The following is a 6,421-nucleotide window of genomic DNA, read 5'->3' as shown; positions in this document are numbered from 1 at the left end:
CCTCATCTCATCCCTGCAGGCCCTGACAACATTCCTATATTCTTCCCAAGTGGTCAGACCCTTTTCCCACATTTCATGGACCGTCTTCCCTTTGAGTTTGTGCACAAGCTCCTTGCTCGTCCACACAGGTCTCCTGCCACCCTTTCCTGATTTCTTGCTCACAGGGACACACTGGTCCTGAGCTTGGAAGAAGAGCTGTTTAAATGTTGACCAGCTCTCACAGGCCTCTTTACCTTCTAACACCCTAGCCCATGGGATAGCTCCAAGTAGGTCCCGGAAGAGATCGAAGTTGGCTCTCCTAAAGTCCAGGGTAGCAATCCTACTGTTTGCTTTGCTTCTTCCACTCAAGATCTTGAACTCCACCATCTCGTGGTCACTACAACCCAAGCTGCCCCTGACCTTTACTTCCTTGACAAGCCCTTCCTTACTAGTGAGTCCAGCAACACCCCACCCCTCATCGGTTCCTCCACCACCTGCACCAGAAAGTTGTCTTCAACACATTGCAGGAACCGTCTGGACTGCGCATACCTGGCCATGTTGCTTATGCAGCAAATATCTGGATAATTGAAGTCCCTCATAAGCACCAGCACCTGGGAACATGACGCTACATCCAGTTGCTTATGGAAGGCCTCATCAACCTCCTCCTCCTGATCAGGGGGCCTGTAGTACACCCCCACAACAGTGTCACCCTTACCAGACCATCTCTTGATTCTCACCCATAAGCTCTCCACTGCTACACCACTCTCCCCCAGGTGGAGTTCCACACATTCTAGCTGCTCTCTCACATAAAGAGCAACTCCACCACACCGTCTCGCCAGCCAGTCTTTCCTAAAATGCACATAGCCCTCCATGACAACATTCCAGTCACGCAAGCTGTCCCACCACATCTCCATGACTGCAATGAGATCGTGACCATGCGACCGCACACAGATCTCCAGCTCTTCCCGTTTATTTCCCCACACTGCGCGTATTAGTGTACAGACACTTCAGGGAAGCAGCATCCCCCTGCCACTCTCCTTCCCTTTGTACTCCACCCTTATTAACCATCAAGCTCTGTTTTGAGGCTTGAGCTACCCGCTCAACCCCAGTGGCCCTCATTCTGTCCCCTTCCCCCTTCTTACCTAGTTTAAACACCTTTCAATGAGTCCCACCAGTTCCTGGGCTAGGATCCTTTTACCCCTCGCAGACAGGTGAATTCCATCTGCAGCCATTATGCCAGGTGCCGAGTAAATTGCCCTATAGTAAAAAAAAACAAAATTCTTGTGCCTGCACCAACCTCTAAGCCACTTATTTATGAGGAGGTTTTTTTTGATCCTCTCAGTGTCCTTCCCTGCCATCAAAGGGATAGAAGAGAGAACTACCTGCACGCCCGCTCCATCAAGTACCCTCCCCAGTCCCTTGAAGTCATTTTTGATAGCCCTCATGCTTCTCTCAGCAGCATCATCACTGCCGACCTAAACTACCAATAAGGGATAGTAATTAGACAGGCAAATAAGACCAGGAAGTCTTCTAGAGATATCCCTGAACTGTGCCCTAGGTAGGCAGCACACCTCCCTACTGGTGGGGTCAGGCCGATATATTGGGCCCACGGTTCCTTTTAGAAGGGGGTTACCTATGACTATCACCCTCCTTTCTTTATTGGAGGAGGCAGTCTTCAAGCGTGGAGCTGACCGCTTCTCCTTAGAAAAGCTTGGAGGTTGTCCCTCCACCTCATTCTCAGCCACCTCACCCTCCAGTTTCAGGGCTTCAAACCTATTACATAGAGGCACCTGAGGAACTGAGATAGGTTGGTATGGGTGCTGCCTGCATCACTGAGGTGGAACCTGCTGCCATTCCTTCTCTCTTCTCATGCTGGCTCTCTCGGTTTGACCATAGCAAGGGAGAGGGTCCACTACAGATTAGGGGTTGCAATCTCTGCTCCTTTCTCACAGAGTCACACCACCAGTCTATTTCCCTCTCACACTCTCTAATGACTCTTAATCTCTCTACCTCCTCCCTAAACTCCACCACCAGGGTAAGCAGCTCGTCCACCTATTCGCACCTCACGCAGGTGGCATCCTTCCCATCCTTCCCCAGCAGCAGCAGGCTCAGGCACTCCCTGCAGCCACAGACCTGAATCACCACAGTTCTGAGCAGGTCCTCCATCTGGGTTGCCACCGTCTTTTTGGAGCAAGCCCGCCATCTGGTATAGACCATGTTTGAACCTGCCATCTCCGGGTCAGTCAGTAGGAGAGCGGTCTCCTGAGCAAAGACAAAAACACTGACGTGTCCTGCCACAAAACCCACCTCCCACACCTATTGCTGCAGTAATGCGCAGTATGGACTGCGCTCACCCTCTGCCTTCCCTCCCTTTTATCAGTGGGCAGTAACACCCTTTTCTCACCAGGCAAGTTAGGTGGACAGAAACTAGCTCCTGCCCTCCCGAGGACTGCTTTAGCCTCGTTGAAAAAGGGTCAAGGTTAATCTCAGAGATAAGAATGAGCAGTGCCGGCTCCACCCCTGCTGTCTCAGCAGCCCGCCCACAAGCTGCCAGCTGCTGCCAGCCCCCTGCACCGGCACAGTGCTTTTGCTGGTTTAAAAAAGCCCTAAAAAGAGCTTTTTGGTTGGCCTTTTTGCTTTAGGTCCCTTACCCAGTGCAGTCTTACCTGCCCTGAAGCTGGCCTCGACAGCATTTCTAAAAACATGCAAGCACAAAAACCTTCTAATGACAGTAAATATTAAAACATAGAAGCACACACTGAAGAAATGGAAAGCTATGCTCTTATGTATTAAATGTTCTCCAAAATATTTCATGACACTTAATAAATGCAAATAACCTACTGAATCTAATTAATATATGTTTACATATAATAAATGTCAAAAGTTTCATACAACTAAAATATAATCAGATAAAATTTAGATATAATTAAATACAAATTAAGATATGACTGAAAAAAAAGACAAATGTTGACTTACTATAACTATCAGTGACTGTGCATCAAGTTGTGACTTGTTTTGAAACACACTCAATTTTCCTTGAAATGGAAAAATAATTATACAAACAAAAATGATATGAACAGTTCTTATCGTCTGACACTGAACTAAGAACAGAAAGTCATGATGAGACATAAAAGACTGGGAATTGCAAAGACTGTCTGAACTTTAAATTCATACTTAAATACATGTTCCCTAGTATAATTCTAATGTCTTCAAACTTTAATTGAATTTAGAAATAACTGCAAAATATGGTACAAAGAATGGTGATACAGTACAAATTCAGCACTCTTGTTTCTTTCCTAGCATCCTGTACTTATCCATAGCAGTAAACAAACCTTTAAGGAATACCAGAACTACCTACTTTAAGTAGTTTGCTAATTTGTAACATCTTAAGGAAGTCTGATCCTAGTTTTCAGAATGCAGTAATTGTTCAAGTATAACTTTTACTGGATTTGGCAAAACAGAATATATCTATGAATCAGTTAATTATTCTGGATTCTACTGTAATCCAAATGTTCTTGTAATTTAAATGTTAAGTAATTCCCATAATTGTACATGAGGCATGTAAAATGCATGCAAAATCAGCAGATGGAATGTGAGTGAAACAGTTATCTGTGATTCCAACACTGAACCTTTTACCCAAACACAGCAAATTTTGTATCTCATTGATCATATCAAAGATAGAAACATAGAATCACCTAGTTTGGCAAAGAACTTTCTGATCACTAAGTTCAACAATTAACCTGACCTACCAAGTCTCATTACCTAACTGTGTCCCTCAGTGCCATATTCATACATTTCTTGAATACCTCCTGGGGTAGGGATTCTATTGCTTTCCTGGGCAGCTGATTCCAGTGCTTGATCACTTTCTCCATGAAGAAACTCTTTCTAACATACCATCTAAGCCTTATCTTGCACAACTTGAGACCCTTTCCATGCATCCTATCTCTAGATACCTGAGATAGGAGATTGGCACTCTACAACCTATACAACCTCTTTCCAGGTAGTTGTAGAGAGAGATGTAAAGAGAGAGATGAAGTCTACCCTCAGTCTCTCCTTCTCCAGACTGAACAACCTCAATTCCCTCAGCTGCTCTATGTAACTCTTGTTTCTAGTCTCTTCATCAGCTCCATTGCTCTTCTCTGCATATGCTTAAGCAATTCTAAATCCATGCTGTAATGACGGGCCAAAAATTAAACATAATATTCAATGCATATTCTCACTGACACCATATAGAAAGGGACAATCGCTTTGCAGTTCTACTGGACACTATTTCTTATGCAGGCCAGAGTGTCATTGGCTTTCTTGGACACTTGGGCACACTGCTGGCTCATGTTCAGCCACCTGGTGACTAACACCTCCAGGTCCTTTTCTGCTGAACAGAATTGTATAATAATATAATAATATAATAATATAATAATATAATAATATAATAATATAATAATTCCAAATAATCTGTCATAAATATCTATCACTGCATCACATTGATATGATGTAATATGATATGATCCAACTGCAGGACCCCCACACATCCATTCCAATTTCAGGAAATATAAAAGATGCACTAATTCAGTCCTTAGACACTTACGTAATGTTTGGATTGACAATGGAATCTGGTTTTTCTTCTGAAAGCTTTGAGTCAAGTTGGGAAGAAATATTTTGAACCAAAATGTAGCAGTATTGCATTATGTTCCAGTTTTTCAGTTCTGAAAGAAAGATATGTATGTATATTAGAACTCATGGTTTTAACTTCTATTATGCATTTCACTACTTTTTCATAATTGCCATTTTGCCCATTTTTTGTTTTTCATATTCCCTAGTTTTGCAAAATTCTAGTGTTTATGGTTTTTTTTTTTTTTTTTGCCATCTAAATCTTTTTAAAATTAATTTCAAATTTTTGAAAGAAAATGAATGGAAATAAAGAAAAAAAGGATGACTATTCACTTATTTCAAGAAAATAAGCAAATCCCCACTTGAAAACAAGCTATGATGAACATAAAAAGATATATATATTTTAAGCATTCAGAAGTCAATGGAATTAATTCTAAATGTAAAGCCATATGGAATGTGGATTGCAATATGTTGGTTGTGTGGTCAGGAGTGTTGCAGAGGCCTTAGGAAGGTAAAGCTAAGGCTGCCCTGTGCTTAACATAGCACAGCTAGTTCCAGCTAGCTCCAGCATCCCCACTGCAGGGCAAGCTGAGCCCAGCAGCCAAGGTGCCCCTAGGAAAACATATTTGAGAAAGAGCAGAAAATACCAGAGAATTGTAGAAGATATTTCCATGCAGCCCACTGAAGAGCCTGTAATGGAGCATAACATACTGATTCTAACTTCACATCCTCCACCCCGAGCCACATAGGAGCAGCAAGAGACATTAGGAGTGAAGAAATGAAGAAAAGGAAGAACAAAGTTGTTGTTTTAATATCTTTATTTGTCACTACATGAATCCATTTTAATCAGCAAGAAATTAAATTAACTTTGCTCAAGTCAACTCTGTTTTGTCAATGATGGTAAACAATCTCCCTGTCTTTATTTTCACTGATGAATTTGCTCAGCTTATTTTCTTCCCTGGGTCTATTGAGGAAGGAGAGAGAAAGCATCTGGGTGGGTACATGGTTGTTAGCCATATACAAAAGCTGATAATTGTTATCTGCCAGTTTCAAACTAACCTGTACTTTGCTGACTATCACTGAATATTATTGCTATTGACATTGATATTAACAGGAGGAAAACATCATTATTTGTTAAATTCTGTTTTCAGTCAACATGGTTTTTAAGATTGGAACATTCCAGCGTGTTCAATTGATTTCAGAGCAAAATTCAAGTCCTGAGCTGTACCTGATTATATATAGGACTCTGTGGTATTTCTTTACAGTTAATTCAGAGTTTGGAAATCAAACTTTTCTGAGGCCATAATGCTACATTGCCACAGGAAAATGACACTTTTTTGCAGTATAAAAAGGATTGCAAACAGAAGGATCTCACTGTATGAGTCATGTTCAAGGAGAGTACAAAATAAGATTCCTGTTACTTCCATCATAAGCACACTTTGGAAGAATATTTAAAAATAACAGATTTAAATCACTACCATGCAAATTTTTAAACAGAAAAAAAAACCCACAAAAATATTAAAAAATGCTGAAATTATCAAAACAATTGTTTAGAGGAAAAAACTACTTTCTATAAAAACTCATGACAGCAGCTGATATGCAGAAGAAACCCATAACTTGAACTAATAAATGACTTTGTTGCACTAGTCATACTAGAAGATAACATAAGAAGCACTGACATTTAAAAGTGAAATTAATGATTTGATAGACAAGAAAAGGCAAAATATTTTTAAAATAAATCGAATGTGATTCCAGCATAACCATGTTTATCTACAGTGCTAAAGTGCTTTTGCTCTCACAGGGAGTATTGAGAACTTCTAACTATATTATTTCA

General features: G+C 41.1%; 1 pseudogene; it reads right to left on the bottom strand.

Annotated features, from left to right (window-relative positions):
• Window positions 1–1,121: 1,121 nt before the first annotated feature.
• On the bottom strand, window positions 1,122–2,196 carry LOC146545732 (uncharacterized; annotated as a pseudogene).
• Between the last annotated feature and the right edge of the window lie 4,225 nt (window positions 2,197–6,421).

This window comes from Meleagris gallopavo, chromosome 1 (genome assembly GCF_905368555.1).
Source record: "Meleagris gallopavo chromosome 1, MGAL_WU_HG_1.1, whole genome shotgun sequence".
Lineage (NCBI taxonomy): Eukaryota > Metazoa > Chordata > Aves > Galliformes > Phasianidae > Meleagris > Meleagris gallopavo.
The sequence above is the reverse complement of the archived record's forward strand: the minus strand, read 5'-3'. Positions and strand labels throughout refer to the sequence as shown.